We start from the raw sequence: 11,225 nt of genomic DNA on the forward strand, positions 1-11,225 counted from the left end.
TATCTTGCACTAACAGCCATATCTGGAAACACCAAATGCTACAAAAAATTCTGTTATGAATGATGATCGCATCTCTAACTTGAGGAAGTATTGTTGCACAGACACCCCCCATTGCTTAATCAGATGGCGCCAAAGAGAAAGGTTACAGTAGACACCTGTCTTCCTCCAGCCGAGTGCTAAGCCCAATCCTGCTCCTACACAGGGAGACCAACCTGAGCCGCCACCTACGTAGCTGGCAGCTGTTATCCCTTTAAAACAAAAAGTTCCCATGAAGAAAAAAAACGTCAGACCTGTATCTGTTTGAGATCACCAATTCTTCATCCTATAGAAGAAGTGACTTTCAGATATACCGACTGGAACCCTGACACACACTGCGAGGTAGCTAGCAATATCTATATCTCCCTCCATGTCCCTTCCCTGCACACTCTGAGTGTGCAGGGAAGATTTCCAGAAAGCAAGTGTCTATTGTTGCATTATGCTGTCATCAACAGTGTCAACAGTGTCGATGCCATCATTCACTGTTCCCAGCATCTGAAAATGATGGCTAACACTGGCATTTGAATCAAACTATATTTTTTATCTATTCTTCACAGAGATAATTTACTGACAGTGTAACTTCTGCTTGAATAATCTGAAAAGATAGGCAGTCAATGCATTTTATCAGAGAGTGCAAGACTTTAGAAAGGCTATAGGATTTGCCTGATGGGTGATACTTTGTTGAGTTATTCTGCTTGGTTGCTGCTGAGATGAATAATAGTTTGAATAAAGCATGGGCCAATGCATCATTATGTTTATTCTTAGAGGGCGTGTGGCCTTGTCTAAAATGGTTTGTTTGCTATCGTTGCATTTAGGCTCAAGGGAGAAAATAGGGTCCTCCAGCCCGTGATACAGAGGGATCCTATTCATACAATGTGTTGACATACCACTGGCTTAAATTATGAACAAAGTTGTTTATTTGGCCCATAATATAATTGCATATAAGTGAGCAATACTTTCACACACCTTTCACAATAACACATTTCAAGACACAGCCATTTGGATACAAAATAGGATAGTTACATGGAAGGACTCAATAACAGATCACTGGGGGCCCAGGATTTTGGGTTACACTACTGCTCTGCTTACCAGGCCACATTAATATTGCTGCATGTCGATGCATCAAGTAAGCTACAGGACTCCCTGAAATGTATATATTCATAGAATTTTTCTATGGATGCTGTGTTTTTTTTATTGTAAATGGACAGTTGGGGCGATCAGAGAACTCATCGTAACCATCCCATTAAGCAGCAGCTCTCCTGTTTCTCATTCAAAAAGCTGAAGATTATGTAAAATTATTTAATGTTTTCTACAACAGAGCACTGGAAAAATGGTTATTTATAGGTCAAATAAAGTACAATAGTATATTGTTAGATAATTGGATATCAGCTCATTTGAATCTAAAAATCACACACAATTAAAGACATGCTTATTCCATCCATAATTAATCTTGATGACTTTGCGGCGCCCAGGGATGGCTAGCATACCTTAAAATTAGTTGCACACAGGGCCGATACTACCTACGGGCAAGGTAGGCGCCGGCCTATAGCGCACTCAGCCTAGGGCCTTCAGCCAGTCTTGCATACACCTTTACAATAGTCGTCATAGGCCGGATGTGCTAACAGACACCCCAGTCGCTTTCAGACACTCTCACATATAGCCATATCACAGTCAACTGAGGCCGGATGTGCCGACAGACACCACCGTCGCCTTCAGCCAGTCTAGCATACACCTCTACTACGGTCGCCATGGGCCGGATGTGCTAACAGAAACCCCAGTCGCTTTAGGCCACTCTCACACTCACTCATATCACGGTTGACTCAGGCCGGATGTCACAACAGACACCACCGTGAGCTTCAGTCAGTCTTGCATACACCTCTATTACGGTCACCATAGGCCGCATGTGCCAACAAACACTAGTTGCTTCTGGCCACTCTCACATATACCCATATGACTGTCGCCTTAAGTCGCATGTACCAACAGACACCGGCGTCACCTTCGGCAAGTCTCACATACACCCCTACTACTGCCGCCTTAGGCCGGTTGCACCAAAAGACATCCCATCTACCTTTGGCCTGTCTCGCATACACCCGTACTGTGGCTGCGTTGGGTCGGTTGCGCCAAGAGACACCACCGTCGCCTTTGGCAAGTCTCACATACACCCCTGCTACTGCCGCCTTAGAATGGTTGCGCAAAGAAACAGCACAGTTGTCTTCTGCCAATTTTACATACACCCACATTATGGTCAATTTAGGCCAGTCTCACATACACTGCTATTACGGTCACTTTAGGCCGGTTGTGCCCACAGACACCACCGTCGCCTTCGCCACTCTCACATATACCCATTTCACAGTCACCTTATGCGGATGTGCCAACAGACACCAACATCGCCTTGGGCCAGTCTCGCATATAACCCTATTACGGTTTTAGGCTGGTTAAGCCAACAGACACCACCGTCACCTTTGGCCAATCTCACATTTACTTACATCACGGTTGACTCAGGCCGGATGTGCCAAGAGACACCACCGTCGCCTTTAGCCAGTCTTGAATACACCTCTACTACGGTCGCCGTAGGCCGGATGTGCCAACAGACACCACCGTTGCCTTGGGTCAGTCTCACGTATACCCCTACTACTGTCGCCGTAGAACGGTTGTGCTAACAGACACCCCAGTTGCTTTCACCCACTCTCACATGTACCCATATTACAGGCAACTGAGGCCGGATGTGCCAACAGACACCACCGTCGCCTTCAGCAAGCTTGCATACACTTTTACTACGGTCGCCATAGGCCGCATGTGTCAACAAACACCAGTTGCTTTCGGCCACTCTCACATATACCCATATGACTTAGGCTGGATGTGGCAACAGACACCACCGTCGCCCTCAGCAAGTCTTGCATACACCTCTACTATGGGTGCAATAGGCCGGATGTGCCAACAGACACCACCGTCGCCTTGGGCCAGTCTCGCATATACCCCCTACTACTGTCGCCTTAGAACGGTTGTGCTAACAGACACCCAGTTGCTTTCACCCACTTTCACACGTACCCATATCACAGTCAACTGAGGCCGGATATGCCAACAGACACCACCGTTGCCTTTACCCAATCTCACATTCACTCATATCCCGGTTGACTCAGGCCGGATGTGCCAACAGACACCACCGTCGCCTTGGGCCAGTCTCGCATATACCCCCTACTACTGTCGCCTTAGAACGGTTGTGCTAACAGACACCCAGTTGCTTTCACCCACTTTCACACGTACCCATATCACAGTCAACTGAGGCCGGATATGCCAACAGACACCACCGTTGCCTTTACCCAATCTCACATTCACTCATATCCCGGTTGACTCAGGCCGGATGTGCCAACAGACACCACCGTCGCCTTCAGCCAGTCTACCATACACCTCTACCACGGTCGCCATAGGCCAGATGTGCTAACAGACACCCCAGTTGCTTTCAGTCACTATTAAAAATACCCATATCACAGTCACCTGAGGCCGGATGTGCCAACAGACACCACCGTCGCCTTCAGCCAGTCTCACAAACTACTCACCGTCGCCTTCAGCCAGTCTGACAAACTACTATGGTTGCAATAGGCCGGATGTGCCAACAGACACCACCGTCACCTTGGGCTAGTCTTGCATATGCCCCTACTACTGTCGCCCTAGAACAGTAGTGCTGACATACACCCAGTTGCTTTCACCCACTCTCACATGTACCCATATCACAGTGAACTGAGGCCGGATGTGCCAACAGACACCACCGTTGCCTTTACCCAATCTCACATTCACTCATATCACGGCTGACTCATCACATTCACCAACAGACACCACCGTTACCTTTACCCAATCTCACAATCACTCATATCACGGTTGTCGCAGGCCGGATGTGCCAACAGACACCACCGTCGCCTTCAGCCAGTCTAGCATACACCTCTACTACGGTCGCCATAGGCCGGATGCGCCAACAAACACCAGTTGCTTTCGGCCACTCTCACATATACCCATATGACTGTCAGCTTAGGTCCCATGTGCCAATAGACTCCACTGTCGCCTTCTGTCAATCTCACATATACCCATATCACAATCTCCTTAGGCCGGATGTGCCAACAGACACCACCGTCGCCTTGGGCCAGTCTCGCATATACCCCTACTACTGTCGCCTTAGAACGGTTGTGCTAACAGACACCCAGTTGCTTTCACCCACTCTCACATGTACCCATATCACAGTCAACTGAGGCCGGATGTGCCAACAGACACCACTGTCGCCTTCAGCCAGTCTACCATACACCTCTACCACAGTCGCCATAGGCCAGATGTGCTAACAGACACCCCAGTCGCTTTCAGCCACTATTAAAAATACCCATATCACAGTCACCTGAGGCCGGATGTGTCAACAGACACCACCGTCGCCTTGGGCCAGTCTCGCATATACCCCTACTACTGTCGCCTTAGAACAGTAGTGCTAACATACACCCAGTTGCTTTCACCCACTCTCACATGTACCCATATCACAGTGAACTGAGGCCCGATGTGCCAACAGACACCACCGTCGCCTTCAGCCAGTCTACCATACACCTCTACCACGGTCGCCATAGGCCAGATGTGCTAACAGATACCCCAGTTGCTTTCAGCCACTATTAAAAATACCCATATCACAGTCACCTGAGGCCGGATGTGCCAACAGACACCACGGTCGCCTTCAGCCAGTCTCACAAACTACTCACCGTCGCCTTCAGCCAGTCTCACAAACTACTATGGTTGCAATAGGCCGGATGTGCCAACAGACACCACCGTCGCCTTGGGCTAGTCTTGCGTGTACCCCTACTACTGTCGCCTTAGAACAGTAGTGCTAACATACACCCAGTTGCTTTCACCCACTCTCACATGTACCCATATCACAGTGAACTGAGGCCGGATGTGCCAACAGACACCACCGTAGCCTTCAGCCAGTCTCACAAACACTCATATCACGTTGCCTAGGGACGGATGTGGTAACAAACACCACCGTCGTCTTCAGTCACTCCCACATACACCCCTACTATGGTCGTTTTAGGCCGATTGCGCAAACAGACACCACCATCGCTTTTAGCCTGTCTCATATACACTAGGGCTGCAACAACTAATCCATAAAATTAATAATAATCGATAATGAAAATCCTGGCCAATGCATTTCATTATCGATTAGTTGAATCGATTTTATCAATTATAAGATGAGGGTTTTTTCAGAGAAAATGCTCTGAAAACTACCACTCATTTTATAAATCGGTTCATTCAATGTCACTTACAGCAGTTACTACTTATGTCCCTCCCTGCAGTCACACTGATGATTGGCGCCCCCTGCCCCTTCCCTTATAGTGTCCACACTGCTCAGCAACTCATCAAACGGTAAGTATAAAACTAATATTTGGGCTGCTGAAAATTAGGGGATGTGGGGGTTAATTTAGGGACAGTTATGGTTTATGGGGTGTTTAGGGTTAATTTAGTGGCAGTTATGGTTAATGGGGTCTTTAGGGTTAATTTAGGGGCTGTTATGGTTGATGGGGTGTTTAGGGTTAATTGAAGGGCAGTTATGGTTAATGGGGTCGTTAGGGTTAGTTTAGGAGCATTTATGGTTAATGGGGTCTGCAGGGTTAATTTAGGGGCAGTTATCGTTGATGGGCTCTTTAGGGTTAATTTAGGGGCAGTTTTGGTTAATGGGGTCTTTAGGGTTCATTTAGGGGCAGTTATGGTTAATTTAGGGACAGTTATGGTTAATAGGGTCTTTAGGGTTAATTTAGGGGCAGTTATGGTTGATGGGGTGTTTAGGGCTAATTTAGGATCAGTTTTGGTTAATGGGGTCTTTAGGGTTAATTAAGGGGCAGTAAAGGTTGATGGGCTCTTAAGGGTTAATTAAGGGGCAGTTATGGTTAATTTAGGTGCAGTTATGGTTAATGGGGTCGTTGGGTTAAATTAGGGGCAGTTATGGTTGATTCGGTCTTTAGGGTTAATTTAGGGGCAGTTGTGATTGATGGGGTCTTTAGGGTTAATTAAGGGGCAGTTATGGTTAATGGGATATTTAGGGTTAATTTAGTGCTGAGGGTTAATTTAATAAGGTTAACTTAAGGTGCTGTTAGAGGTTAAGGGGTGCAAACTAAGGGGAATCTAAATAAAGTATTGTGTCAGTTAGCTGTGAACAAGTCTGTGAATCTATGAGGGCACTATGGCATATCTGGGGGGTATAAGGCATGTGTGGGGGTATAAGGCATATCTGGGGAGGACAGAGTGGCATATCTGGGGGTATAAGGCATATCAGGGGGCAGAGTGGCATATCAGGGGGTGTAAGGCATAAGGGGTATATAAGGCATATGTGGGGAGGGCAGAGTGGCATATCTGGGGATATATGGCATATGTGGGGAGGGCAGAGTGGCATATCTGGGAGGCAGTGGGGCAAGCCTGGGCTCAAATGGGGCAGGATGGGAAATAAAAACAACATGCATTTTTACCAAAGGTTTCTTATTCTGCTATTTGTTTTTAACATCCTGTTTGTTTATTAAATTATTTTAAATAAATGAAAAAATTACATTTATTTTTTTATCTGATTAATCGAATAATCGAAAAAATAATCGGACAACTAATGAAAACAATAGTTAGATGCAGCCCTAATATACACCCATATCACTGTCGCCTTAGGCCGGATGAGCCAAAAGACACCACTGTCGCCTTGGGCCAGTCTCACATATACCCATATCAGGGTCACCTTAGGCCATGTGTACCAACAGACATCACGGCGGCCTTAAGCTTGTCTCACATACACCCATATCACGATCACCATAGCCCAGATGTGCCAACAGACACCACCGTCGCTTTAGACGGGTCTCACATACACACCTACCATGATTACAAGGATACATAAGTATGAAGGACTCCATAGCAGAGCGTAGGGCTCCAGGATTTTGTGTTAACTCTACAGCTCTGCTTACCAGAGCAGAGAAAAATGCTTGTTTTTCCAGTATGGTTTTTTTAAGTATGTGGTTTGAGTGATTAACCATGAATAATTATAGTGTGTGATAATTGGCACTTATTTGTACAAAATATATAGTGTAGATAACAGTGCAGCAAATCACTTTAAATCACCAATAAAAGATAATAAACTTTAACCATCAAGTGACAGTGTGCATCAAAAATTATAAATAGGAAGCCACTTATCTTAGTTTCTTCCAATGACCTCAAGGAAAGATCCATTAACCATTTGCTTCTACGCTGCTTACAGTGCTTTGCTCAAATCTATTGGCACGACGTATGGGTTATGAACAATATGAACAGCGCCAGTGGTTCAACATGAGCTCCAGTTCTTGGTAATCCTGTCCAACAAACATTAAAGTTACACAAGTAATGTTCAGAAACATTAATTGCAAATGGATATGGCTATGGCTATCGTCTGAATGGTAAAAAGTTTAAAGGTTTGGTACACTTTAAACATATTGACATTGATACATGAATTTGTTTTCTGTTTAAAACACTGCCAAAGAAAACCGTTGGCAATGGTTATCTTTTGAAATAGAGCAAACTAATTCTTCTATACTAAAATGTGTACCACTTTATTGAAGTAGAAATTAAATGCAAAAGCAGAATATCCCTCACCATAAAGCCCATAAAGACAGCCTGCAATAAACTGGATAAAGTCATCATGGCTTTAGAAAGCAGGTCTAGAATTAAGTATCTTGCACTAACAGCCATATCTGGAAACACCAAATGCTACAAAAAATTCTGTTATGAATGATGATCGCATCTCTAACTTGAGGAAGTATTGTTGCACAGACACCCCCCATTGCTTAATCAGATGGCGCCAAAGAGAAAGGTTACAGTAGACACCTGTCTTCCTCCAGCCGAGTGCTAAGCCCAATCCTGCTCCTACACAGGGAGACCAACCTGAGCCGCCACCTACGTAGCTGGCAGCTGTTATCCCTTTAAAACAAAAAGTTCCCATGAAGAAAAAAAACGTCAGACCTGTATCTGTTTGAGATCACCAATTCTTCATCCTATAGAAGAAGTGACTTTCAGATATACCGACTGGAACCCTGACACACACTGCGAGGTAGCTACCAATATCTATATCTCCCTCCATGTCCCTTCCCTGCACACTCTGAGTGTGCAGGGAAGATTTCCAGAAAGCAAGTGTCTATTGTTGCATTATGCTGTCATCAACAGGGTCAACAGTGTCGATGCCATCATTCACTGTTCCCAGCATCTGAAAATGATGGCTAACACTGGCATTTGAATCAAACTATATTTTTTATCTATTCTTCACAGAGATAATTTACTGACAGTGTAACTTCTGCTTGAATAATCTGAAAAGATAGGCAGTCAATGCATTTTATCAGAGAGTGCAAGACTTTAGAAAGGCTATAGGATTTGCCTGATGGGTGATACTTTGTTGAGTTATTCTGCTTGGTTGCTGCTGAGATGAATAATAGTTTGAATAAAGCATGGGCCAATGCATCATTATGTTTATTCTTAGAGGGCGTGTGGCCTTGTCTAAAATGGTTTGTTTGCTATCGTTGCATTTAGGCTCAAGGGAGAAAATAGGGTCCTCCAGCCCGTGATACAGAGGGATCCTATTCATACAATGTGTTGACATACCACTGGCTTAAATTATGAACAAAGTTGTTTATTTGGCCCATAATATAATTGCATATAAGTGAGCAATACTTTCACACACCTTTCACAATAACACATTTCAAGACACAGCCATTTGGATACAAAATAGGATAGTTACATGGAAGGACTCAATAACAGATCACTGGGGGCCCAGGATTTTGGGTTACACTACTGCTCTGCTTACCAGGCCACATTAATATTGCTGCATGTCGATGCATCAAGTAAGCTACAGGACTCCCTGAAATGTATATATTCATAGAATTTTTCTATGGATGCTGTGTTTTTTTTATTGTAAATGGACAGTTGGGGCGATCAGAGAACTCATCGTAACCATCCCATTAAGCAGCAGCTCTCCTGTTTCTCATTCAAAAAGCTGAAGATTATGTAAAATTATTTAATGTTTTCTACAACAGAGCACTGGAAAAATGGTTATTTATAGGTCAAATAAAGTACAATAGTATATTGTTAGATAATTGGATATCAGCTCATTTGAATCTAAAAATCACACACAATTAAAGACATGCTTATTCCATCCATAATTAATCTTGATGACTTTGCGGCGCCTGGGATGGCTAGCATACCTTAAAATTAGTTGCACACAGGGCCGATACTACCTACGGGCAAGGTAGGCGCCGGCCTATAGCGCACTCAGCCTAGGGCCTTCAGCCAGTCTTGCATACACCTTTACAATAGTCGTCATAGGCCGGATGTGCTAACAGACACCCCAGTCGCTTTCAGACACTCTCACATATAGCCATATCACAGTCAACTGAGGCCGGATGTGCCGACAGACACCACCGTCGCCTTCAGCCAGTCTAGCATACACCTCTACTACGGTCGCCATGGGCCGGATGTGCTAACAGAAACCCCAGTCGCTTTAGGCCACTCTCACACTCACTCATATCACGGTTGACTCAGGCCGGATGTCACAACAGACACCACCGTGAGCTTCAGTCAGTCTTGCATACACCTCTATTACGGTCACCATAGGCCGCATGTGCCAACAAACACTAGTTGCTTCTGGCCACTCTCACATATACCCATATGACTGTCGCCTTAAGTCGCATGTACCAACAGACACCGGCGTCACCTTCGGCAAGTCTCACATACACCCCTACTACTGCCGCCTTAGGCCGGTTGCACCAAAAGACATCCCATCTACCTTTGGCCTGTCTCGCATACACCCGTACTGTGGCTGCGTTGGGTCGGTTGCGCCAAGAGACACCACCGTCGCCTTTGGCAAGTCTCACATACACCCCTGCTACTGCCGCCTTAGAATGGTTGCGCAAAGAAACAGCACAGTTGTCTTCTGCCAATTTTACATACACCCACATTATGGTCAATTTAGGCCAGTCTCACATACACTGCTATTACGGTCACTTTAGGCCGGTTGTGCCCACAGACACCACCGTCGCCTTCGCCACTCTCACATATACCCATTTCACAGTCACCTTATGCGGATGTGCCAACAGACACCAACATCGCCTTGGGCCAGTCTCGCATATAACCCTATTACGGTTTTAGGCTGGTTAAGCCAACAGACACCACCGTCACCTTTGGCCAATCTCACATTTACTTACATCACGGTTGACTCAGGCCGGATGTGCCAAGAGACACCACCGTCGCCTTTAGCCAGTCTTGAATACACCTCTACTACGGTCGCCGTAGGCCGGATGTGCCAACAGACACCACCGTTGCCTTGGGTCAGTCTCACGTATACCCCTACTACTGTCGCCGTAGAACGGTTGTGCTAACAGACACCCCAGTTGCTTTCACCCACTCTCACATGTACCCATATTACAGGCAACTGAGGCCGGATGTGCCAACAGACACCACCGTCGCCTTCAGCAAGCTTGCATACACTTTTACTACGGTCGCCATAGGCCGCATGTGTCAACAAACACCAGTTGCTTTCGGCCACTCTCACATATACCCATATGACTTAGGCTGGATGTGGCAACAGACACCACCGTCGCCCTCAGCAAGTCTTGCATACACCTCTACTATGGGTGCAATAGGCCGGATGTGCCAACAGACACCACCGTCGCCTTGGGCCAGTCTCGCATATACCCCCTACTACTGTCGCCTTAGAACGGTTGTGCTAACAGACACCCAGTTGCTTTCACCCACTTTCACACGTACCCATATCACAGTCAACTGAGGCCGGATATGCCAACAGACACCACCGTTGCCTTTACCCAATCTCACATTCACTCATATCCCGGTTGACTCAGGCCGGATGTGCCAACAGACACCACCGTCGCCTTGGGCCAGTCTCGCATATACCCCCTACTACTGTCGCCTTAGAACGGTTGTGCTAACAGACACCCAGTTGCTTTCACCCACTTTCACACGTACCCATATCACAGTCAACTGAGGCCGGATATGCCAACAGACACCACCGTTGCCTTTACCCAATCTCACATTCACTCATATCCCGGTTGACTCAGGCCGGATGTGCCAACAGACACCACCGTCGCCTTCAGCCAGTCTACCATACACCTCTACCACGGTCGCCATAGGCCAGATGTGCTAACAGACACCCC

The sequence above is a fragment of the Sceloporus occidentalis genome, unplaced genomic scaffold (genome assembly GCF_023333645.1).
Source record: "Sceloporus occidentalis isolate IW3139 unplaced genomic scaffold, rSceOcc1.0.p SCAF_65, whole genome shotgun sequence".
Lineage (NCBI taxonomy): Eukaryota > Metazoa > Chordata > Lepidosauria > Squamata > Phrynosomatidae > Sceloporus > Sceloporus occidentalis.